At 40.2% G+C, this 27,483-nt stretch overlaps 1 protein-coding gene across 1 annotated transcript in view; it reads right to left on the bottom strand.

Moving 5' to 3' along the window:
• LOC109482608 (nuclear receptor subfamily 4 group A member 3-like) overlaps positions 1–27,483 on the bottom strand; it is a 96,431-nt gene that overhangs the window by 67,887 nt on the left and 1,061 nt on the right. Inside the window, exons 2-3 of the mRNA XM_019785404.1 lie at positions 17,335–17,469; positions 542–639 (exon numbers count right to left, since the gene is read on the bottom strand). The gene's annotated coding sequence lies outside the window, so the exon portion shown is untranslated. The remainder of the gene's footprint in view (positions 1–541; positions 640–17,334; positions 17,470–27,483) is intronic.

Here is a 27,483-nt window from a genome sequence, read left to right as displayed (position 1 = left end):
GACCTTAAATTTTTGCCAATGTGCAATTTTGCACATACCTGAAAAAAAAAGTACTTTTGAGCCCTGATATTGTTTGTTTGATGCCCTGAAATTGCATGGGATGCCTTTAGGCCACACCAATTTAATTTCTTGGTTAACGGATTCGCCCGCTTCATTTTTTTCTGATTTGACAAAAAAAAAATCAGAATCAACTGCAAAATGCTCATATTTTTCCCTGAACAGTTGAAAACAGTCCTGTTCTTCCTAGTTGTTACAGTTATTCCATCTTTCAATGCAGTGGTATCATTAAAAGTTCAAAATTCATAGTTTAAATTTTAAACCAACCTGGTATGTTGACTTCATTGCTCCTATCGTACCATTTTGGGCCATAGGATGCCTAGGCCTGTTTTTATTTTTTTTTTTTTTTCGCCCACCCGCTCCATAATTTTTCTAGAAAAATCCGTTAATCAAGAAATTAAATTGGTGCGGCCTTACAACAATCTGTTCAACATGGTTATCCACATTGTACATTGTACTAACAGTAACGCCAGCAAGGCCTTACCTGTTGATGAAAACACGTGTTGTAGAATCACGTGAGCCCTCCCAGTTCTGGGTTGTCTCAAGGTCAGATCTCAAGCTGATAGCAACGGTCACACCACACTGTAAACAAACGGTCTTCGGTTGGATAGTGTTGCAACAAGTAATAAAGATCCACACACGTTATTACACAGGGCTAGAAATCTTTTTTTTCTGCAAACTAGTACCTGCACTGTAGCAGGTAACATTGAAAATTACCTGCACCAGACAAATTTTACATGTACAATAATGTACAACTCAGAATTTAGGGAGTATGGATCATAATATTGTACTAAAAACTGTTCAGAAACCATTGCCATTATTTCATTTAAACTGCATACATGTACATGTAGGTGGTGACAGTGAATGCAGCAAATAAAAATCCAAACATTACATCCACATACATGTACACTGTACATCTACAACCTTGCATATACCCAGTACATGGACCAGTGCAGGTTAGGTGCAGGTAGACATCAGAAATACCTGCACAGCTCCAATTTTACCTGCACTAACCTGCATATACCCAGTACATGGACCAGTGCAGGTTAGGTGCAGGTAGACATCAGAAATACCTGCACAGCCCCAAATTTAGCTGCACTAAGTTACATATGCACCCAGTATTTCGAGCCCTGACACAGTTAGTCCCCAAAACCACATGAACATGTGTTGCACAGTCAGTCTAATTGAAACCATGCTCAAGTACATGTAGTGACCTTGAAAATAGGATACTGTATTTCACTTTGTCTTTACAGTAGCAAAATTTCAGTTTGAGGAAAACGGACATGTTCACAGAACATACATGTAATCTTCATGGTAGCAGCAAAATGCAGGAAGTGGGGAGAAAAAACAACTAATTTGATAACGGTACAAGTGACTGTCAAACCGGTAGACTTAAAGATTTTACCATTAAAAAATCAGGAATTACAGTATACACAGTCGTTTTATCGGGGCCAGCGATTTTCAAAGGTCACCATTTTGACGTGGGAAGCGACAGTAAAATCACCATGGGCTGCTGAGCAGCAGGCTTATAAGCAAATATCATGTATTAGCTGCAATTCCTGTGACGTCACAAATGACCTTCAGCATTACGATTGCTGTAATTACTATCAGGTAATTAAAAAACATATGCAGTGCAGCTACGCATGTGAAAGAATTCATGTCACATTTATCAATGGGTGACAAGGTATAGTGGCCAAATATATTATGAGCTGTGGGTAACAGTAGGCCACAGCAAGTAATTTTTATGGATGACATCAGCGTGCGCATTAATTTTCGCCTGATTTGGGGGGAAAAAAGAATTTGTTGCCTTCTAACAGTGGTCAACGTGCCGAAAATGGGCAAAGATGCCATGCTGGAAGGTGGATGGCAGATAACTATGAAGAGAGGAGATAAGAAAAGGCTCTGATTTAATGTTTTGTTTCTTACTTTCATGCAGTGATATGTGATGTTGGCTGTGTACATGTGACAAATCAAAACCATTGTACAATGATTGAGTCAAAATTTTAAAATGTAGGAACCTTGTTTTTTTCGGCTCGACTTATTTTTTTTCGCCCACTCGCATTAGATTTGGGGTCTGCGGAGGATGTCATCCATAAAATTTAGTTGCTGTGGCCTCATGTTGAGTGCCGAAGAGCATGGCAATCCTAGCTAGGGGTCAGGCCTAGGGGGCATGTGCCCCTGGCTAAACTTTAACATCTCTCCTAAATGCTATTTCCTGCATTTTAAGGGGCAAATTTTGCTGGTAAACTAAGCCTACATGTACATGAAGTTTAACGACATAAGTATCTTAAGGTTTACATGCTGATTTTTGAGTGTGTGATTAAAACTAGATCGCTAAATATTTACAGCCTGAGAAATAGCTGTAAATACTACACCGTCCACAGAAGTAAAACAGATCTGGTGGTAGTATACAGTGTTCATAGCTGGATTTCAAGCTCCTTTATTTCAGTTTTATGCAGTAAAAATTAGCATTCTTACTTTACCTTCAGCCAGAAGATTATGATTGTTTTGATTATGAGCGTTTGTTATCTGTGATGTGGTTTAGTACAATAACTCAAGAAGCTATGGATGGATTGTCATGAAACTTGGTAGGTATGTTGTTTAGGACTGGACATATCTAAGAAATGATAAGATTTTGGACCCCCTGGCGGCTTACCTTGGTATTACATGTAGCTTTTGATCACAAAGTGACAAGCAAGTACAATGTTCCCCCTAACCCCAAGGACATGGGACCAGATCTGGGGCACAGCAGGTCAACAAGATGCCTTAGGAACCAGGTGTGCTGATGTATAAAAAGATTAGATTTTGGACCCCCTGGCAGCTTTCCTAGGTATTGCATGTTGCTTTTGATCATAAAGTGACAGGAGTACAATGTCCTCTGTGACCCCCAAGGACATGTGGGACCACAACAGGTTAACGAGATGCCTTAGAAACCAAGTGTGCTGATTATCAGATAAATGATTAGATTTTGGACCCCTGGCGGCTTTCCTAGGCAGGCCTCGAAATTAACTTTTTTCACTATTGTCCCAGAATTGTCCCGAACATAGATTTCAATTGTCCCGAACTGAAGATGGACTGTCCCAGCCTGCTTTTCAGGAAATAAGTTGATGACAAAAATAAGAAAACAACAACTGAATTTGTACAACTTAAAGTCCACTTCATGTACGGAAATACATGATATCATGGGCATGGCACCGTCCCTGATATTTGGAATCCCTGATTGGTCAAATTTAAATGTTTGTCAGAGTATTATATATTTATAGGCTGCCAGCAGTCTGTCGCAGGATGGATGGATGGTTCCCAAATGACGTGGATGGTCTTAGAATTTTCCAATTGCCCCAAAATTGTCCCGAAATGTAATTTGAATTGTCCCAAGCTGAAAATTTAGTGTCATTTGACACTGGGACAATGTTAATTTCGAGCCCTGCCTAGGTATTGCACATTGCTTAGATCATAAAGTGACAGGAGTACAATGTCCTCTGTGAACCCCAAGGACATGTGGGACCAGATCTGGGGCACAAAAGGTTAATAAGACGTTTTAGGAACCTGGTGTACTGACGTCAGAACCAAATTAATCACACAACATCTCAAGGCTAAATATGGTCTTAGTAAGAGAGAGGGAGAGAGGGGAGAAAGCACCATTACGTTTGGCCATTGTAAAACCAGCACGTTGACATCTCAAGCGTACTGCGCCTGCGCGAAATTCGCATGTAATCTGTATATAGCACTTCTACAGAATGTATTGTTTAATGTAGTTACTGTACACATGCGGTAGCAGTGAAGTTCTTCGAAAAACACTTCAGAGCCCTCTACTAGTAAACAAGTCAAGGCTACATGTGCTGACAGCAGGTTAATAAAGACATCTGTAACTGTAAGAAGGTCCTTGAGTTGTCTAAACATAGATGCGTATAAGAAGTCACTAGCGGTTACAACATGTAAGCTCATGTATATTCACAATATAATCGTCACACACACACAGGACATGTTCAAAACATTTTAACTCCTTTAAGTGTTGCTTTTAAAATTATCACGGTAATCATACGCAGTAAGGCACTGAGCTTTAGAAGGGAGTCCACATGCCCTTTTTTCGTAGAGCATAATCGGTTTTAATTCTACATAGAGCGTATCACAGGCATGCCTGCAGATGACGTATAAAATTACATGCCGATTAAACAAGGGGAACCCTGTGTTTTAGCTGCGAACACGAAAAACCGACTGACCACAATACTCCTGCAGGTGGTACACTGTATATACTTCCTTCATGGAGTAACAACTAGTAGTAAATCTATAATAAAATTAAAATATTATCGATATCTTGCATCACGTCAAGTAACGACAAGGCACTTCAGGTACGATACAGATCTGTGAGATGGTAAAACGTTGTTGAATGTACAGAAGACAGTACATGTGTAGAGCTCCTTGTTAGTCATAGTTATCTGGTGTTATCAAGGACTTTGGTGTTTTTTTAGATCGCAAAACATCTACAGTGTCACTCACAGCACACTTTCAAGATAATATTATCTCTGTTCCTCAATACTTACTTGCATATGTCACATAGTCACAGTAATCTTATGTAGTACGTTTTGATTCTGTTAAGATTGGAGGTATGAATAAACCCATGTGGAAAAACACATCAACTAATCAAGATCTTACATCACTTCAGCGTCACAAACTGAAAGTACCTTCACGATCTGTGAGTTGAGGAAAGATATATGAAATTTGTCTTTATTTGAAGTATGCCAAATCTAATATCATACATGTATAATTATTCTACTGCTGATTGAGTGGAAGTAATCCAAATGCCACTAATTTGCATAATTAATGTGAAAATTATGTGATTTCTTGATGGTGAATAACGGGAATTTCATATACATTGTGACATGTGTAAATTACTTAAGGAGGTAAAAATTCACTATGTATATATTATGTTAACAAAGAGATCTTTTGCATAATTAATGAGGACATGTCGAATTGTAATATTGACAAAGAAACTTCACAAGCGAAATATTGTAATTTAAGTTTGGAAAACCACAGTTTAGAAAACCATATTAAACTAGATTATAGTAATTATTACAACCTTATTCCCATAATCAATGAGACAAATCCCTAAAAAAACACTTACATAAACTCCACATATTTCATGGAGGTATGAAGTCTGAATTTTTGTCGAGTATGCACACAACCTTGCATAAAGTATGTACGCAATTGGAGGAAATACGGTGTGACGTATGATACACGCAGGTGGCCAGCAGCAATATGGAAGGCAATTTGACACTCACCATTATCAGATAGCAAAAATAGCCTGCCAATATCAGTTATGAGATGCAAGAGACAGAAGAAAACCACAAGAGCATATATTACGTACTGCTAAAGGACTAGCTTGGGGCTCTAGCCATTTCCCGTTTTTCCGTCAATTGCCAGAACTTTGCGGCGTGTGAAGGAACAATCTTTAAACAGCAGGGCTCGAAATTCATTTTTGGGAATAGGTGCACTGGTGCACCCAACCTGAAAAATTAGGTGCACAAAAAATTTTTTGGGAGCACTATATGAAACAAAACCTAATTATAGATCTTACTGATCCTCTTCTGAGCTTGAATGTGAAATGGGAGCTAACTGCAAAATCTTACAAGTCAAGTACTACAACAAAGATTTTATTATTTTTCTGATACCTAGATGCCAAGAATATCCTGTATACTATCATACATTTGATATGTACAAAAGTACCTACAAAAATATTTGGGTGCACCAGTGAACACACAGAATAACCATTGGGTGCACAGCTTCAAATTTGGGTGCACTAAGGTGCTGGAGATCCTCAAAAGATGCGGCACCACGAGTCTGTATCCTATCCTGAAGCAGCGCAGGTTACGCTGGTTGGGTCGCATGGACCACTCGCGTCTACCACACCAGGTACTGTACGGTCAGTTGGCAGACGGCAAGCGCGACAGGGGTCGCCCAAAGCTCGGCTTCATAGATGTCTGCAAGCGGGACCTGAAGCTTTTTCACATTGGTGCCAACTGGGAGCACCTTGCACAAAACCGCACTGCATGGCGGTATGCACTTCGCCAAGGTGCCAAGAAACTGGAAGATGACCTGGTCCAAAATGAGACCACAAGAAGGCAAAAAAGACACCATCCTTCTGCAACACCCGCTTTCACCTGCACAACCTGCGGGAAACTCTGCAGGAGTAAAGCTGGGCTGGCCGCACACGGTCGAGCCCATCGACGTTGAGCAGAGCGTCTGCTAAGACGAAAAGGAGAAGAAGAAGGTGCACATGCACCCAGTCTTTCGAGCCCTGTTTAAACCAATAAGACAAACAGAATCGACGAAAATCTTGAGTAAAAATATGAACATCTACCTGACCATTGACAACCACTCTCAACGCCATGATTTGCCTCTCAAAATGTGGGAAATTGTGTTTTTGAAGGCTTGAAAATTATAATGAATGGTTTATCTGTTTCCATACCATTGCCACAAACATTGCCGCCAAAGCGGCTGAATTGCGCTAGGAGTCGGACATTTACAATTCGAACAGAGACATGATTAAAACATTTTAAAATTACCTAGCCAGGAACGACTATTTTGCAATCCCCATGGGGCTAATCAACAATGGAAATAAGAACACCAAAAACTTGTGATGTTTGATCCATACGCATGGTACATTTGTAAATCAGTGAAGCATGTAAATAATTGTGCAACATACAAATTGAACCAAAGGGAATAGGAAAACTGGAAGTGCTTTTTTGGGGATATATTTGGAACACATTCGGACCCAACAGTTGGTTACTGAAGCTACAATGTACATGTAACATAATGGAATTCTTAAATTGTGGGTAAATCTCAGCTTATTTCCTTGAATTCTAAGCATATTTTCTTGAATTCACCAAATCTGACTGCTTACTGAAAATGACTGCTTAGGCCACACCGACTTAATTTCATGGATGACATCTTCCAGAAACCTTTCATTTTTAAACTTATGGTCCGACACTGCACCCATGTCTTGTGTATTCCGCGTCCTATACTCCCTGACAGGAATAGGCCAACCTTCAATGACTTTCATCTCACTGAGTCAATCCACTTTTAAAGAACAACCTTACATAAGTCAGAGCAAAAGTCAACCTGGTCAACTGCACGAGACGGAAGCCTCATCAACTACATTTGAACCGACACATTCATATTATAATGTGATTTTGTGAGGGGATACAGTCAGCAATGACCTTCAGAAAGAAGCCAAGGACAAGGATGTTCAACCTGGGAGCAAGAAAGTAACTATTGATACTATAATATTGACACTGAACTTAGGCCACAGCAAGTAAATTTTATGGATGACATCCTCCGCAGATTCCAAATCTAATGCAAGCGGGCGAAAAAAACAAACAAGGTGGGCCGAAAAAAACAAGGTTCCTACAATTTAAAATTTTGACTCAATCATTGTACAAATGGTTTTTATTCAGTGGGAATATCACATATACACAGCCAGCATCACATATCACTGCATCAAAGTAAGAAACAAAACATTAAATCAGAGCCTTTTCTTGTCTCCTCTCTTCATAATTATCTGCCACCTTCCGGCATGGCAACAGACATCTTTGCCCATTTTCGGCATGTTGACCATTGTCAGAAGGCAATAAAATTTCTTGTTTTTTTTTTCCAAAATCAGGTGAAAATTAATGCATGTGCTGATGTCATCCATAAAAATTACTTGCTGTGGCCTTATTACAGCATAATAGTTCCTTTCTAGCTCCAAGTTCAACATCATTCCATCCAAACATCCTTTATTTGCTGTTGAATAACGATTTCCAAGAATTTCAAGAATTCCAAATTTGTCCTTGACTCCTTGGCATCTTTCTGAAGGTCATTGCTGACTACATCTCCTCACAAAATCGAAGTTCAAATGTAGTTAATGAGGCTTCTGTCTCACACACTTGACCGAGTTGACAGAAAAAAATGAAGCCAAGGACAAACGCTTTGAAATTGTCAAGAAATCGCCTTTCAATGCTGTACAAAGGATGCCTGGACGGAACAGTTTTGAATTTGGGGGCCGGAAAGGAATTACATTGTATCATACTGAAATGTTTAACAGCTATGGTCAGTTTTCAGATTTGGAAAGAGATAGAATATTCTTAACTGGAAGTCCCTACTGAAAACAAAGCCTGAGAACTAGGGTTGTGCCTTGGCACAGTCAGTTTTATTATAATGGATTGAACAGTAATATTCAATATTTCCTCTCTGCCCTCTGCTTTTTTGATATCCACTAGTCTTGCTAGAACCAAAAATATACATTGGCGAGGCCTAAATTAGTAATTAACCTTTCAATACCACAGCACAAGACTTGTCTCTCAGTTCCATAACCCTAGATCAGTATGATCTAAAGGTAGCAGACTTTAACACCCATTGCTTTTGTGAGACCAGTACAAGGCCGCACCGACTTGATTTTATAGATGACAACCTCTGAAGACCCCCAAGCTAGTGCGTGCGAATAAAAAATAAATAAAAATGCTACGTACTAAACCACAGGAATACAAAGCTGGTATTGTGAATTTGCGGCAATACATAGCGACGTATACAAGTCAGCACATGCTAGCTTTTTGCGGAATTTATGAATCGGCACTGTACGTATGTGCTGAGTTCTTGAGTCGTGCAGCTTCGGTAGCCTGGGTGCCGTCCTCCATAGTTACCACCGGCTCCGTATTGTCGCTAACCACTATGGACTACCCAGGCCTAGAGCCTCCTCGGAGAACAGGTGAAAATCAATGCACGCGCGGATATCATCCATAAAATCGAGTCAGTGTGGCCTAAATTGTGTCGTTGTTTCTCTTAGATATGGGTCTGGTATCCAGGCTAGTTGCGTACGTGTTTGCGTACTTGTCATGTACCTGATTCTAGACCAGGAGGTTGAAAGTTGAAATCCCAGCTGTTGTCCCTTGTCTGGCACGCAGGCTACTGAAAAGTCTGAACATGTCGTTCTATATTAGCACAAGTCTCTGTCTCTACATACGAGATTACAGTCTGCCATCATTTCTGGCTCTTCAATACATCAAACTTGCAAAGGACAATCTACCAGACTTAGTTTAAAGCCTCCAAAATCTCCAAAACAAGGCAAAATTGAACAAGAACGGAGGTGACCCTGTAAAAACATAGCTATCTGCCAAAAAGACCTGGAGATTGGCCAAATATAACAATTTAAATGTCACGGGAAGGTCATGGATTCTGGAAAAAGTTTCTTGCTCACTTAGACTGATTTCCACACACTAAGGGTCATGATTTTACATTACGTAAATTTCAGGGCTTGAAAAATCCACCTGCAAAAGACAAAATTTTAAAACTGCAGCAAAAAAAAATGTGTTCAAACAACTTGCAAAAAGAGATGTCAGACTTTGTGTAAGTTTTTGTGACCTTCAAGTTTACCCCAATTCCTGTGGCTGACCTTATGCCCTCCCGTCATTCTGCTTGTCAATCTTCCCCACATAAGGTGACAGTGAGGTCAACCTACTCCCAAGTTCACCCTATTTCCTTGGTCTGAACTTTCGACCCTCCTGCCATTCTGCCTGTCAATCTACCCCACAGCAACGTTGTCAACCTGCTCTTACCAGACAAACAAACCCACATCTATATCACACAAAAAAAATTATACTACCGCACCCAAAGGTAAGTTTTAAATACAAGCTGTATAAAGTATTATTATGAAACAAGTTTGGACTGCAGCATCCAACACAAGAAATTGGACTCACCCAAATTTTCGACTGTACAACTTCAGTCTTTGTCAAGGAATGAGCAATCCACCGCTTCCGTGACGTCACGCAGATAACACACGTGACTCCGTGAGCAGTGGATCATAGGTTGCAGAAAGTCTGTGGCACCCCCCGTCTCTGTTGAGGGATGGTTGTAATGCCCTGATGTCTTGACAAAGACTGGAGTCGTACATTCAAAAATTTGGGCGAGTCCAATTTCTTGTGTTGGATATTGCAGTTCAAACTTGTTTCATAACGACTTCCACGAACAGAGATGAACTTTTAAGATATTATTATGACTGATACATTGCAAAAAGCAATGAGAGCTAGAGGTTATGTAGACTTGCGATGACACATGAAATGTTAGGGGGCCTGTATGCCCTTTTTCGTAAGGCGTAATCAGGCATTTTTAGTCTTCGTAATCCGTAGGCAGCCTCCCCAAAAATTAAAGTAATTCGTAAGCCACAAAGCGTCAAGTCATAATCAGCTCTGAAACGTTAACATAATTCGTAATCGGTGGCGGAAATTTTGCGTAATTCGCAATCACCACCCCCCATGCAGACCCTCATGTTAGTCTCCCAACCTGTCTGACTCCTGTATTATATGGTGCATTCATCATAATAATTTTTTTTATGGAGATGAAATCCCATTTCAAGTACACACACAAAGTACAATTTTAAGGGTCTCCCTCGGAATATATGATTGACTTCCTAACCCTTGGTTGGAAACACTATTTCCTTCAGTTTTGAGACGCAAATTTTGAAACGGAAATACACACTGACTGTGGACATCACTTTCATGCAAGTTGCAATTGGGTGCACACTGACTTACTAGTACTCACTGACTATCTGGTTTAGGGTCAGTTGTCTCCCAAGGGTCTTTCCCGGAATATATGCTTGACTTCCTAACCCTCTGAAACACTATTTCCTGCATTTTGTGAGGCAAATTTGATGGAAATACACACTGCTGTCTGTGTACATAAGTTCTATGCAAGTTGGGTGCAGACTCACGTACACACTCACTATCCGATTTAGCATTAGTTGTCTCCCAAGGGTCTTTCCTGGAATATATGTTTGACTTCCGAACCCTCTGAGTCTGAAACACTATTTCCTGTATTTTGTGAGGCAAATTCTGACGGAAATACACACTGACTGTGTACATAAGTTCTATGCACACTCATGTACACACTCACTATCCAATTTAGCGTCAGTTGTCTCCCAAATGCTCTCCCGGAATATATTCCTAACCCTCTGAAACACTATTTGCATTTTGAAAGGCAAATTTTGCGGGAAATACACACTCACAACTGTGTAGTACATCATTTCTATGCAAGTTGGGTGCACACTCACGTACAGACTCACTGTCGATTTAGCGTCAGTAATGTCTCCCAAATGCAAAGGTCTCTCCCGGAATATAAAAAAAATGTATTTCTAACCCTCTGAAACATTATTTCCTACATTTTGAGAGGCAAATTTTGAGGGAAATACACACTCACGACTGTGTACTAGTACATCATTTCTATGCAAGTTGGGTGCACACTCACGTACACACTCACTATCCAGTTTAGCGTCAGTTTACGGAGGGTAACACGCACACTGTAGCTTATGCCGAGGCTTGTTGGCAACCTGCCATTTGCCTCCATACTATGGGTTCACACTTTCAAAGTTAAGCTGGCGAAAGTTTTTCTTTAAGTTTGACTTTCACCTTTTTGTACATCTTTTTGAAGTTTTGACATTCTGATGAAATTCTATCGGACACCTCTTGACGCAGACGAAGGCTTCGACACAAAAAGAGGATTGTCTGAAGATGAGAAAACGCCTGTCTGGCGGGAACACTGATGCCCAGGGTAACCACACAGCTTAGCTCTGTCTCCTCACATTAAGAGTTAACAGTTCTACAGAGCAGAACGAATCAATAGCAGTCTACTACATGTACAGGACAGTTGTATATTAACCTTACCTAAGCTCTGAACATCTATTTGGCAGTTAGGCCACAGCAAGTAAATTTTATGGATGACATCCTCCACAGACTCCAAATCTAATGCGAGCGGGCGAAAAAAACAAGGTTCCTACACCTTAAAATTTTGACACAATCATTGTACAAAATAATGGTTTTGATTCAGTGGGAACATCACATATACACAGCCAGCATCACATATCACTGCATCAAAGTAACAAACAAAACATTAAATCAGAGCCTTTCTTGTCTCCTCTCTTCATAGTTATCTGCCATCCTCCTTCCGGCATGGCAACAGACATCTTTGCCCATTTTCGGCATATTGACCACTGTCAGAAGGCAACAAAATTTCTTGTTTTTTTTCCAAAATCAGGCAAAAATTAATGCGCGCGCTGATGTCATTCATAAAAATTACTTGCTGTGGCCTTATCCCATTGAAACCCATACGTAAGATTTAACAAGTGGTGCCCTTAAAAAAAAGCAGCTTTATGTGATGTTTTAGTCACTATCCCACTAAAAGTCTCTTGTTCCCCACCAACAGGAGTTAATGAGATGTACTTGTACTCAAACATTGATGCTGAGGCTTGATGGCAGCCTGCCATTTGCCTCTATATGGTGGGTTCACAATGTGTTTAGTTGTTAGGCCATGTTGATTTGATTATATGGATGACATCCGCGCGCGCATGAATTTTTCGGACCGTTTACCAAAAAAAAAAAGTTTTCAACCATACTGTAAATCGTACAAAACAGTTGAGCAAAAATATACCGTAAGTTACAAAAAAATAAGTAAAAACTATACCAATGTCGTAGAATGCCAAAGTCAAACGAAAAAAGACGAAATTGTAAGGAAATGAACTTGAAGATTAGATTATTCGCCAAACCATCTTCTGTCCCATTTGTTCAACCCTCATGACCACGTAGATTTCATAATGAAAACAACTTTTTTTTTGTCAAAATTTTTTTTTATTCCCACGCGCGCATCAGTTTTGGGGCTCCCGGAGGATGTCATCCATATAATCAAATCAACATGGCCTTATGGTAAAGGTAGTCCCATAGCCTTTTTGACGCCTTAGGGGCAGTGGGTTGTTAATCCACTGTGTCTAGGGCACGGTATATGACTCAAAAGCATTCACACCATGACATCATAGCTAGCTAGTGGTAAGCAAGAAAAAACAAAGTGGGTGATTTGCCTACCATTACGCCTTCTGCCTTGAAATGATCTGCATATACACGATGTAAACAAAAACAACAATAACATATTGGAAGGTGGAGCCCATCCCTCTCCTTCTACCGCCTTTTACCTCCCCAACTGAAGTCAGGTACACATTTTACACCTGGGTGGAGTGAAGAAAGTCTTGTTAAGTGCCTTTCCAAAGAAACATCAGTATGTGTAAGGTGCAACGTCTAGCCAGGAATGCAAGGAATCAAACCCGCGACCGCTCAATCTTGTGTCTACTCACCTAGCCACACATCTTTTTGATGCCACTTACACACTACATGTAAGTTGAGGTGGTGAAAATTAGATTCTTTCCAGCTAAATACAATGAAGTTATCTCAAACCTTTGAGCGACTGCAACGCAAAACCTTCTCTCATCTGGAAGCCACAAACAAACCAAAATAGAATGAATGGATCAGACATCAGAAAGAGCCCAGAATGTAATTATCACAATAACAATTTTCCTTCAACATAACGCAGTAAGGAAGCTCTTTCATCTACAAATTGCATGGTTTGCTAAGATGAATAACCTGTTAGTTTTATTATATGCTTTGGATGCGTGTGCGTCAGTAGATGACTGGATATGTGACCCTCGCTTTAGGAAAAAGAGATGTTGCTGCAGTTAGCATTAGTTTAGTGCCTCCAAGTGGCAGGATGCCATTTTAATGCTTCTCAACAACAGTTCCAGGAAAAATCAAACTTAGGCCACAGCAAGTAATTTTTTATGGATGACATCAGCGAGCGCATTGATTTTCGCCTGATTTTGGAAAAAAACAAGAAATTTTGTTGCCTTCTGACAGTGGTCAACATGCCGAAAATGGGCAAAGATGTCAGTTGCCATGCCGGAAGGTGGATGGTAGATAAACATCAAGAGAGGAGACAAGACAAGGCTCTGATTTATTGCTTTGACTTTTACTTTGATGCAGACTGTAATTTCATTCCTTTTATTTGCTGTTCCCACTGAATCAAAACCATTTGTACAATGATTGAAAACTTTCCTTTTTCAAAGTTGTTTCAATGACAAATGGATGTTGTGATAGTTGGCAGTAAAGTGAGCACGATGTAGGAATCATTTCTTGTTTAACAAGGTTTATGATGTCAAAATTTCGAAATATAGGAATCTTGTTTTTTGGGGCCTGCCTTGTTTTTTTTCGTCCTCTCACATTAGATTTGTGGAGTAGAGTCTGTGGAGGATGTCATCCATAAAATTTACTTGCTGTGGCCTTAGTTTACTGCCTAGAAGTGGCAGTATGCCATTTTAATGCTTCTCAACAGCAGTTTCAGGAAAAAACAAACTCAAACACAGGGCAACGACCTGTAATCAAATTCAGAATAATGCCTAATTGCAATATTTTCTGTATACAGTCCTAATGCTATTAATACCAGTAATATTTCTGTATGAATCTCACTAAGGATATCAAATTCAGAATAATACCCAATTACTTTCTACTACATCTGTGCTATTAATACTCTTCCTGTATCAAGCGCAATAAGGAAGCCCTTTCATATGTGAATAATATATTATTATTGAATGGTTCGTTAGCTGCTAGGTGAATGAACTGTAACACTCTATGCTAAGGATCTTGTTTGTCCTTCACTGTTAAGAATTTACGCGAAGGATACATGCATGTTGTTTGCGAGGCACGTCTGCGCGAAAACGTGACCATATTTACGGAGGCCAACAATTGACGATGCCCAATGGCAATGATTTTTCTTTTTTCGGCGCATTGCACGGCACACCTGGTCAAAAACGTGACCATATCTATGGAGGCCGACAGTTGACGATGCCAGATGGCAATGTCTTCTTTTTTTCGGCGCAAATTTTGCGATCTACGGAAGGCTTTAAGCAGTTTAGAACAAAGAGGGGAACGTGACTTGAGGCGTGAATACTAGTTTTTGTTCTAAGTCCAGTACCGAATCACTTAATCGCAGTAACTAAACCACAAACAGAATCTGGAATTACAATTTATGTCAATTATATATTTTTTGCCGCATAGACAATTTGTCTGGGTTAAATAATGGCAAAGCTTTCGTGGACGCGCGTTTCATCTTCTTCAATGTTGCTCATCTCCCAGAAGACCCCCGAAGGAGCGCCTGCGTCTAGACGTGAAGGGAAATTAAACTGCTGACTAAAGAACCTTAAGTACGTGTGATTGAAGATTTGTGCCTGGGGTTGCGCAAAGTTTAAGCAGCTCCATCTATCTGCATCAACCTTCGTTTTTTATGACGTGCCCTGTAGTAACAGCAATTATTCCATGCATATTATAACAGGAAATATGAGATTCCTGGCTTCTGAGTTCTAGGAAGTGCTTCGGCTTTTTACCTTGGGCAAGAAGGTTACCGGTATGTTTTTGTGTGTGTGTGTGTGTGTGTGTGCGTGTGAGTGAGTGTGAGTGTGTGTGTGTGGCGACGCACAGTTAGAGAGGGTGCCGCTACCTGTGAGGAAGCACGCAGAACTGCCGCACAGCAGAAGAGACGAGCTAGGAAGGAGAGTGCTGCCGGTCCTGTGGCGAACACTGCTCTGTTCTCCTGCCCGCACTGTGAGCGCCGGTTCCGGGCGAAAATTAGACTCTACAGTCACCTGAGGACACACCCTACTATAGAGGGATGACAAAGCGGTCCTCGTCAACCTGACGGACGAACGACATCTGTGTGTGTGTGTGTGTGTGTGTGTGTCGAGTGTGTGTGTGTGTGTGTGTGGCCGAGTATGTGTGTGTGTGTGTGTGTGTGTGTGTGTGTGTGTGTGTGTGTGTGTGTGTGTGTGTCAACGGCATAACTCGAGAAGGCTTAGATGGATCATCTTGATATTTGGTAGGTGGGTAGGTCTTGATGAGAGCTCAAAATGATTACATTTTGGCCGCCCTGGCACCTTGTTATGGTACTGCAGCAGAACTTCCGTTCTTGATCTCGCGATCAGGACATGATTTTGTGCTCGGGAAGAAGTGACGTACATACATGTAAGCTTGGGTTCTCTAGCAGCTTGCTTGGGAACTGCAGGGGCATTTGTTTGTGCATGTATTATCTATCACAGTATGCTACCTGCGTCATCTAAATTAATACTGTGTTCTGCTACGTACATGTAACATTATACCACGAATGGCTGAATGTAAAGTGGGGACGTGTGTCAAACTACAATCTTCTGGGAAGCCATGCCACACACAGGAACGAACCGGGGCTAGATGGATGGACAGATACCGGGCCAACTCTTCCGTAAACCCAGTCCCCCAACAATTATGACAGATGACACCCACGCGGATTCCTGTCATATCAAGTGCGAAAATCACTTTGCGACAAATTGGCCTCGTGCAATCCTTCGCTTGATAAATCAAACAAAAAAACAATCGCACTGTTTGGACAAGGTCAACCATACGAGGTCACAACGATGCATCAAAAGGCCTTTTAAGAGCTTATGAAATATTCATATGCTAGATACGCAATTTCGTTATCTGCATGGACCACAAGGACTATTGTGATAACCTGACTGCGTGCGCTCGTGTATTTCATTATCTATCACAGCATGCTCCTTTCCACTACAGACCATCAATAAGCGACCAAAATTGGATTTGGACGATCCTTGGTTTCATAATCGCAATATGATGAACGACATATAAAAGCCAGGCTCGAAATTCATTTTCGGAATTATAGCTTCATGCTGTGTAGTGTTGCACCTAAAAAATCATGTGACTGTACTGTGAGTAAAAAATTTGGGTGCACAACATAGAAAAAAGTAGAACGTCAGCAAGTAATTTTTATGGATGACATCAGCGCGCGTGCTAATTTTTGGCTGATTCTGGAAAAAAAAACAAATTATGTTGCCTTCTGACAGAGGTCAACACGCCAAAAATGGGCAAAGATGTCTGTTGCCATGCCAGAAGGTGGATGACAGATAACTATGAAGAAAGGAGACAAGAAAAGGCTCTGAATATGTTTCTTACTTTGATGCAGTGATATGTGATGCTGGCTGTATATATGTGATGTTCCTGCTGAATTAAAACCATTTTTTACAGTGATTGAGTCAAATTTTTAAAATGTAAGAACCTTGTTTTTTGGCCCGCCTTGTTTTTTTTTCGCCCGCTTGCATTAGATTTTAAGTCTGCAGAGGATATCATCCATAAAATTTACTTGCTATAGCCTAAAATGTAATAACAAACCCTAAGCAAATAGGTGGACAGATCGTTGAGACAGTCCCTATGCATTGTTTAAACTTAATTTTTTGGATCATTGCAGCCAAAACCTAAAAATGCCTACCTAGCCGACCCTTGTTTTTTCAGGGCCGAACCGGAAACACAACATTACTTTTCCTAGGCTAATCATGTAGTATAAAATTATGAAACTATAAAACTGTGAATACTGTGCACAATTAAAATGACCTACCGAAGTTGGCGGAAGCCAGTTGAACGTTTTCGATCACGACGTCTTAAAAATGACACAGGAAAATTCAGACCGCATGGACAGGAACAGACCTCCAACTGACAATTCTAGCTTCTCTGCAGCAATTTCCAGGAATCACTGTAACAACACGGTGTAAAATGAAAGCGTTAAAAGAAGCTGCTGCAAAATTGCTCCTACAAGCAAATTGACGGGAGGCGTACATTACAGCCGACGCAAACTACTTTCCATTGCAGCCATAATGGAATAATACTAATACATGTACTTACTTGGAAAATCTTTTATTTATAATTATAGATCTGTAAAATTTTTTTGTGCGTGTTATGTGGACAAGAAGTTCAAGAAGTTGGTTGAAGCCCAACAAATACATTTATCAATTCAAAGTCGAACAGAAAAACACCTTAAGCTTGTGTTATATGGACCTATGCTGTGTTGGATTTTAGTGCATGTATCATTGTATGTGGAAAATCCAAGATGTATCTACATGTATAGAATACCTTTATATCTAGATGATCTATAGTCATGTATATAGAAATCGACCATCAAGATAACAAAGATTATTTTCCAAAAGTGAAAGGCAACCATGAAAAGTATCATGGCAGAAAATCTTTAGTAAGTGTTTCCTCTTAAATACCTCTTGCACACAAAGTGCATATTACCATTATAGTTGTGATAAAAGTTTTAGACTACAAATCACTTTGTCAAAGTCTAGAAGTTGATCCATCTTTTTAAACTGTTATACAAGCAGGATATAGAAATTGTGGTGTAGAATTCAGTAGCATCGAATGGTCGAGAGGTCACTGGATCGATCTCCGGCATTCATGACAAGAGCTTTATGTCCTTGGGAAAGGCACTTAACACGACTTTCCTCACTCCACCCAGGTATAAAATGGGTACCTGACTTCAGGTGGGGAGGTAAAGGGCAGTGGAAGGAGAGAATATCGATAATCTCCAAGCAGATCTTTCAGTGGCCACAAAGACAGTTTCAAATTGGCCTGGCTACTGTCTGGCAAATGGATACTCCCAGGCCAATAATTTGTCATTTAACGGCCACAAAGATCTGCTTGGAGATTATGCCGGAGACACATTGGTTTAACAATCCACTGCCCCTACGGCCTGAAAAAGACTATGGTACTATCTTTACCATTTACATGTAATAGATACGAATGGAAGATTCTGAAGCAAAAATGCCAAAATGTAATCTGTTGCAGAGATGGTGAAAGGGGTTTTAACTGAGGTTTCTATTTTTGTCCTTTTGGTCTTTCTTACATACATAGCCCACGTGCCCTTTTCTGTAGAGCATAATCGGCCGTTTTATTCCTATGTAGAGCGCAGATGGACCGCTCTAATTCAACGTACAGCGTAATTGGTGTATTTTGCGTGGAGCGTAATTCGCCGGTTTGATTCTACGTAATGTGTTGTAGCTACCCGGAACTACGTAAAACGTAATGGCGATGCCGAATTCAGCGTAATACGTAGCCGGCTCTCAAGATTTAGCGTACAGCGTTGACTGGACCCCCCCATGCAGGCCCTCGTTGGACATTGGTATGCTCCATAAAACGCACACCCAGAAACACAGACCGGTTTCAAACTGGTTTTTTACGAGCTCCTGACCTATATTTCACAAAGTCAAAGGGTCAGTGAGACAAAAGCCCCTACAGTACAGACAGGGAAGGGAACACAAAACAAACAGCTGAATATAGCTCTAAGCTTCCTCCAGGAATACTCTTATCACAAAACACCTGTATGTGCAGCTGTGAAATTCTCTCACGTTTTTTTTCCCTCCAAATATTGCGATAACCTTGAGATCTAAATACGGTCTGACAACATCCAGAAATACATCCACCAATCATGGATCTAAAATAGCGTACTCTAGGTCTAATCCTAACTCACATACCTGTACAATCTAATCACTATTGACATTGTACAGTATTAGTTCAAACAATTTGGAATACGATTCTAAGAGTATAATGTACACAATATACACATTTTCATTCACTCATCATTTAGTGTATTTTGAGTATAGAAAAATCATTTACAGGGATCACAAATGTCGTAGGAAAAATTAAATAATTCATGGATAGAATTTAAGCAACCAGGTGGTAATTAAAATGAAATAAAACCTCCATAAGCTGTTCTAATGCTAAGATTCCTAACCAATTAAGTCCACGTGCCTTTGCAGTATCTCAAGGTCAAACAACGTTGGAATAGAGGTCAAAATCTGAGCGGGGCATTTTGGAGGCAAACGACATATCCAGGATACAACAAAAAACTCATTTACAGCTACGTCCATAAAACCTCATCAACTAGAACTCCCGGCTATCCAACGGCCTAAACGATCGGGTTAGCGGGAATTTCCGATCGTTTTAGACAAAGGCAAATTTTCCCCTTACCGACAGGCTTCCCTCGGAGCATCCTGAAGGTCACCCAAACAGCAAGGCCACGTCCTTCAAACAAGGTCATGAATATGTATCTAGGACACCAAAGTCGTTAAAGCCTGCATATATAGCCCAGCGGGCTTGCTGCTTTGTGGAATTCTTTCCTTGTTCCATTGCTAAAAATCAAGTTTTCTTTTTAAACGAGGAATTTTTTAAAGAAATCTTTCTACAAATTGTGCTGTGTACGGTACGGACGATGTGATTGGATGGGAAATTTTGACAGTTGGATTTTGAAATGTTGAGTAGCTCATAGAGCACCCCCAAGGTCACATCTGTGCCGTCCTTCATGCATATGTATCTGGGGCAATGTGCTATAATGTCAAGGCATCCTCAACAAAACCTGACCAAATATGGTGTTGCCAGTCCTTTGCTGAGTAATAACTTCAATCGATGAATATGGATGGATGGGTTGTTTGCTATCTTTCTACCGGGCTCGAAATCCTTTTTTTCTGTGCAGGTAAAAAATTTCAAATTTTTTACCTGCACTTACAGTTTCTTTACCTTTCAGTTCATCAAAAAACTGTTCTAACTTCTCTGCTATTTTCAATGAATGAATGATGCTATTTTGAAGAGTGCAATTTTTACTGCAAAGCAGTTTATGAAGAATGCAAGTTCATTGTGTTCCCTAGTGTCTGTGGCTTGTTTTGTCATAGACCAGTGCAGGTAGACATCAGAAATACAGCTCCAATTTTACCTGCACTAACCTGCATATACCCAGTACATGGACCAGTGCAGGTTAGGTGCAGGTAGACATCAGAAATACCTGCACAGCTCCAATTTTACCTGCACTAACCTGCATATACCCAGTACATCTACCAGTGCAGGTTATATTAGGCGCAGGTAGACATCAGAAATACCTGCACAGCCCACATGTCAAAAATATGCCGAAGCCTAAACACAATGAAGTTGTTTGTACCAGATCTGAAAAGAAATCAAGCTGTTTCAGTTACGTACGTATGTGCCTGAGGGAATTATAGATCGAACATAAAGACTCTTTCAAACTCGAGTCCACGGATGTCTTAGACCGCGAAACACGCTGGTGGGAACGGGGTGTTAAAGAGGCAATATATGAAAGAATGTACAACCCCACCCTCAACAGGGAAGGGGGGCTACGGGTCGATCTTTCCGGAACACTTAAGCTCCTGTCCTGTATAACAGGAGCTTTCAGACTAATTTGCATCATCTTGTCTTGATTTGTCTGACTTTTGTTCCTTTTTCGACTTCCAAAAATTTGTCTTCACTTTATTTGCATATCAATCAACAGGTTGGGTATATAAACCTGCTTTCCCCTCTGGTCTCTCAGTCACTGACGAAAGCTAGTGGATACTAGCTGAAACGTCTGACGTTTTCAAAATCATATCCAGTTGCTTGAGTAACTGTTTTTTGGCATAAAGACCTTCTTTTTAAATTTTACAAAGGATCCCATCAATTCAAGAAAGAAGGTAATTTTCTTTAGGATTACTGAATTTGTAACCCTATGGCGCTTTTTAAGAAGACATACAATCACACAATGACTGTAGTATAGAGTCTACCACAGGTTTTTCTTCCGGCTAATCAAGTCCTCCGGTGCAAAACATGCCGAATGACGACAAAATAGCCATAGGACCACTCAATTTGTAACCCTACGGAGTTTACTGTGGGCGTTTCTTCCGGCTAATCAGTTCCCGCGGTGTGCGAACACGTCCTACACATCCGCTGTGCTCCGTGTTTGAAATCGCCCACTTGTGGAAAGCGTAATAAACATTTGTTGTTCGCTATCTCCAAGCAGTTTTTTTACGACTATACAAGACAGTCTCAAATTGACAAGACTATATGGCTGTGTATACTGTATACCAACGTTTGGCTGACAAAAAAAATACCGGTAAAAGTCCACAGCAAGTAATTTTTATGGATGACATCAGCGCGCGCATTAATTTTCGCCTGATTTTGAAAAAAAAAACGAAATTTCATTGCCTTCTGACAGTGGTCAATATGCCGAAAATGAACAAAGATGTCTGTTGCCATGCCAGAAGGTGGATGGCATATAACTATGAAGAGAGGAGACACGAAAAGACTCTCATTTAATGTTTTGTTTCTTACTTTGCTGCAGTGATATGTGATGTTGGCTGTGTATATGTGATGTTCCCACTGAATCAAAACCATTTCATTGAGTCAAAATTTTAAAATACATTGCATAGGAACCTTGTTTTTTTGGCTCGCCTTGTTTTTTTTGCCTGCTCGCATTAGATTTGGAGTCTGCAGAGGATGTCAACCATACAATTTACTTGCTGTGGCCTAAGAACTAAGACTAAACCACTACTTGCAAAGTAGGACAAGAAGTTCAATAACCTCCTTGGCCTTTTGTATTTCAGATCTGAAAATAAATGTAGTACATGTACATGTTGTACCTGTGAAATTTTAGACTTCCTTTTTACAAAAGATTGGTCCTTTCGATTTAAGAAGAAAGACATTGGATCACTCAATTAAGGATTCCATATTGAGACTACCGCAGGCTTTTCTTCCAGATAATTAAGTAGTCCCTCTGGGTGATTACATTCTATACGTCTCCTTTGTACATGTACAGTTTGCATCGCCCACTCGTGTAGAGTGAAATAAAAGCTGGCATCATCGTCACATCAGAGGGGTCAATGACCCCTGGACAATTTACTGTAGTTATTTCTATGAATACGATGTGTGATGTGCTTTAGCCTCCTTAGCAATTCTATGATTCAAGCTTTTCCAGGGCTCGAAATACTGGGTGCATGTGCACCTTAGTGCACCCAAATTTGGAGTTGTGCACCCAATATTTTTATGTGGGTGCACCTGTGCACCCAAATATTTTCTTAGGTTTTCCTATGTAAAAAATAAAAAAGATATTAAATGCATGAGTATTTTTAGCATCCAAGTGTCAGAAAAATAAAAAAATTATTGTTCCTTTAGAAATGAATCATATTATTTTTTGCTGACATTATATGTATTTTATTTTATTTTATATGGTGCACCCGAAATATTTTTTGTGCACCTAATTTTTTTAGGTTGGGTGCACCAGTGTACCTATTCCCAAAAATGAATTTCGAACCCTGTTTCTCAAGATTCAAGCTTCAAGCTCCTTAGCAGGTTCTACGATTCAATCTTTTTTTTAATGAAGATTTACTACATTTGTGGAAGGATTGACATAACAGGTGTCCTACAACCTTGCTGCTAAAATATTGCATGGTCCTTCAACATGAGCGGTCAGGAACCACAAACACAAGAATGTTTAGATTTACATCAGGTATAACTGATTCTAGACACACTACCTGCCCTATGGACCATTCTGTCGTTCCTTTTCAGTGGGACCTGTATATAACACATATAACTACCCAGCCAACTGACAAAACTCAAGCCAGGTCTCTCAGATTGCCATAATGATCTGGTTAAAACCTGTTCTAGCCAGCTTGAATTTTTTTTTTTACGTCATCTCAATTTTCTTTGACATAACATCATGACATTGTCACACGCCTTCAACAATCCTAGGGGGGGTCTAGAGGCATGTTTCCCTAGGAAAATTTAGAAATCTTGACCCTCTAATTTCTAAAACGCTATTTCCTGCATTTTGAAGGGCAAATTTTGCTGGGGTCGTGTGGCGTAACAGCAGAGTGCTCGACTCCGAACCAAGAGGTCCCGGGTTCGAGTCCTGACATGCCATGGCACCGATCTTGTGCCCTTGGGAAAGGCACTTTACACGACTTTGCTCACTTCGCTCAGGTGGAAATGAGTATTGTAAATTGTCCCGTGGTGGTGGCGGCATTAATATCAGTTGAAAAAACTTGAGTGTGCCGTCACCACGTCTTGTGATTACATGTTGGAATAAAAAAATATAAAAAATTTAGCTGGTAGACTGAGCTTAGTTTACTAATATCTTTTTCTATATCTTTACACGCTACTTTTTGTCCGTCAAAAATGACACATTTGAGCGAAATTTTTGTCTTAAGCAGCAAAATGTTGGCAAATGACAGAAAGACAGGCGATGGCTACAATTCTACTCTACAGGTTACAGGTACTTGTACTGTAAGTAAAATTAATTTTGCAGTTGTTTTAATTTCACTGTATGAGGGAAAATGGGGGTTTTGGCAGCGTTTCGAGTTTTGTGGATCATATAAATGTGTGAACGTTAAACAGTGGAAATACAAAAGACAATGTACACATATTCGCAATGTTATGATTTCACAGTAAAATTAATAGAAAATTTTCAAAATTTACAGTATGTCAAAGCAACTTGCTTATGCCCAAACTTGAAGCCAGGATAGTCGCTTGAGGACATCTATAGGTAGAACCATTTTTCGTGTCTTATACTCAAAAGAATGCGATATTATCTGAATGTGCACTGACTTTTAAGCATACAGGTGTCACTTTACCTATTGTTGACCTCACACTATCAATCAAAACAAACTGCCAACTCAACTGTTTCTAATGATTCTCACATGATAGCAGGACTGCGTCACAAGGTTAAGGGTTACAGTGAAGAATTTGATTTTAACTTTGGCCTTGTAGGTAAAAAGACCTTTTAGTTTCTAGCAGGGGTGACGCGGGTTGAAGGGCATGCGCACAAGTTGCTGGGTGAGGAAGCTAAAGAACATTAAAACCCTATCTTGGGTGGGATTTTTGTTGAATTCTTGGCATTTTTGTGGTGGATTGTGCAGTGTAGGGTTTTGAGCGAATGTTTTTGCAAAAAAAATGAAGTTTTTTCATGAAATTGCCTTGTTATGGGCTTCTCTGTTGCCATACACCCCTCCTGCCGAGTGCCTTGGTATCGACCTAGAATATTGGGTCAAAGTGCACGAATTCTTATAAACAAGGCTGTACCTCGAGACTAGCCGTCCACTTTTTTCCAAAACTTGTTGTAGGTACATATTATTAAATGGGCTAACACGTGAAGGTGAGTTTGTAAACTAGAGATATGATGTCCATTTTCATGTCTGATTTAGCATATGTTTCAATGGAGAACCCTTTCAATGGTGTCTCCCCAGCAAGGCATCTTTAATAGAAATCACGCCAGGGCTCGAAATGCTTTTTTCTGCATACATGTACCTGTAGGTAAAGTTTATCCAGTGTTGGTAAACATTCAATGCAGAAAAATGTATTTCTAGCCCTGCCCCAACATTTGGGCCAAATACGCAATCATTATACTAGTATTACGCCACATGATTTGTTGTTTAACTTGTTAGAATCGACAGGTTTTGCCCAATGGCTCCAAATGGCCTCAGGACTGGTCACGAGATGCCTCTACTTACTAGTAATACTACTGTCATCCCGTGTTTGGGAGAGCCACACCCCATGCACGTTTAAGAACCCACCACACTTATCAAAAAGAGTATGGGACCTTCTCGGTGTGAGTGGTTCAAACATTGCAGTCCGGTCTTACGCAGCTTGTATATGTAAAAAACTGCTGTGTTACGCCTAAAGGCGGTTTACCGGTTATGCGAATTTAAGCAGCGAAACAAACAAAAAGTATCAGTTTTTGTTTGTTTCACTTAACCCTTGTCCTGCTGGCATTCCTGGCACAATATTTTTCAATAATTTCATGTCTTTAAAATTAGTCATAGACCCCAAAATTTTTTTGCCCTGCAGTGGCATAGTTACTTCCGCATTCATTGTATTTCGCTACGGTGTGATGCGTTGCACAAGAAATACCCCCAAATCGTACATATACAGGCCATATAGATGGTACTGTATGTGCAGAACAACAATTATTGTGCTCCGCAGGACAAGGGTTTAACAGGCGAACTGCCTTTTAGCGTAACAGTACCAATAAACCAGTTTTGTACAGTAACATTAAGTACAAGCTGTGTAAGACACTGGGATGGAAACCTACTCTTTTCGGTGGGATCTTTAACGTGCTTGAGGTGTGGCTCTCCTCAAAAACAGGACCTCCAGCTTTACGTCCTATCCGAGAGGACATCCCTAACTGAAGCTAGGTACTCATTTTTACCTGAGTCAAGTTAGGAAATAGGTGCTAAGTACTTTTCCCGAGGACACAACAGTGAGTGTTGCTTGTCGGGGATCGAACCCAGAACCTTCAGATTCTGAATCCACTACCCCTACTAAACCACAACAACACTTTGCAACCTATTTCAGAATAATCACATTTCACTGAGGAAATAATATCGAAAATCAAATTGAATCACTAGCAGAATGGAAAAATTTATCATGTCGTAACATATAAAAGTAGGTCAATAACCTGCTGTAACATATGTTCCTATTGTTATACTCAATAACCTAAACTGCGTCACAAGAATTGGCTCTAATTAAGTCTAAAGATAACTTTGGTGGTAGTGTAAATGATCAAGAAAGATTTCATAGAAAGAATACATTCTGACCAAATGAACACAGATATATGCTAAGGCAATGGATACGAATAGGCACATCCTCATCCTAATAACAAGTTGTTATTGACAGTACGTAGTGAAACACAAGGGGCGATTAGAAACACTCAGGCCTCTAGCTTGAGAACCCAATGCACCAACCACTAGGCTAAAAGGTCAACAGGTCAGTTGGTGGTGCTTGAAATTGAACCACACAACAGATTATGTGCAGCAACTTGAATCTTTGAATCAGTATCTGTCCATTCTGCTCAGTCAATGGAGCCTTGCAAATGGGAGACTGTGGGTTCAATATCCAAGACCGCATCATTTTTATATTTCACTCCATACCACAGGTCTGGCAGTGAAACATATTGTCAATGTGTTTCCTTTTCATTATTGTCCTGCCATTTATTTGGTCAAATGGATTCAACTCACCTGTGTCATTTTCCAGGCAAATGTCCTGAAAACCCTTTACGCACGATTTAACCTTTTTTCTGGCAACAACTGAACTGAACTGGCAACAATTGCCGGACTGACATTTGACCTACTAGTAAGTGACGTAACGCTACATGTACTCAAATGTGATGTTAACTCATTTGTCAGCATAATGACATTTGACATAATGTCCAAAAAATGTTACATGGATGCTACTAGAAGCATCTTAAAATACCAGATCAGAAAAATGCCAGAAATATTCATGCCTTCAAGTACCAGAGTTATCAACCAAAGATCGAGGTGTTTTCCTAGAACTTTCATAGAGTTTGCCACCACCAAGTACAGTAGGACCATCATCACATGGTAACTTACCGTAAGACGTGTAAACAGTTAGGTGTGTGACAGGTCATTCAGTGTAATATAACCAGCTGCTAATACAGATACAAAAGCTGGTGTGTTGCACCAAAGGGCGGTTACTAGTATACCAGGGCTCGAAATACTGGGTGCATGTGCACCCAAAATTGGAGCTGTGCACCCAATTTTTTTCTGTGATATTTTTGTAGGTTTACGTATGTAAAGATGTTAAATGTATATCGTTGAAGAGATTCATTTGTCACGTATAGATACAGTTCCTAGTGAATTCTTTAATCAGTGACAACTTTGGAAGGATAAGGATACTAACCTCCAAATTTTCGATGGCTATCACTATCAGTCCATCTTGTTCACGGAGTGGCCTAATCTCGCGAGAGCGCGAGACTAGGCCCGAGACTTGCATCGGTCTGTCGGGTCCCACCCCCCGCCGCCTCCCTCCGAAGTAGGGGTAAGTAAGTCTTGAATTGTTTTGATGTTAACGTTTTGCAGAAAACCCTTAATGGATCAAGGGGTTTTTTGCAAAACGTTAACATAAAGTATCAAAATTATTCAACTTAATATTGATA

The sequence above is a fragment of the Branchiostoma belcheri genome, unplaced genomic scaffold (genome assembly GCF_001625305.1).
Source record: "Branchiostoma belcheri isolate BF01 breed outbred unplaced genomic scaffold, Haploidv18h27 scaffold6, whole genome shotgun sequence".
Classification (NCBI taxonomy): domain Eukaryota; kingdom Metazoa; phylum Chordata; class Leptocardii; order Amphioxiformes; family Branchiostomatidae; genus Branchiostoma; species Branchiostoma belcheri.
Note: the sequence above shows the minus strand (reverse complement) of the source record. Positions and strands in the feature narration are given on the sequence as shown.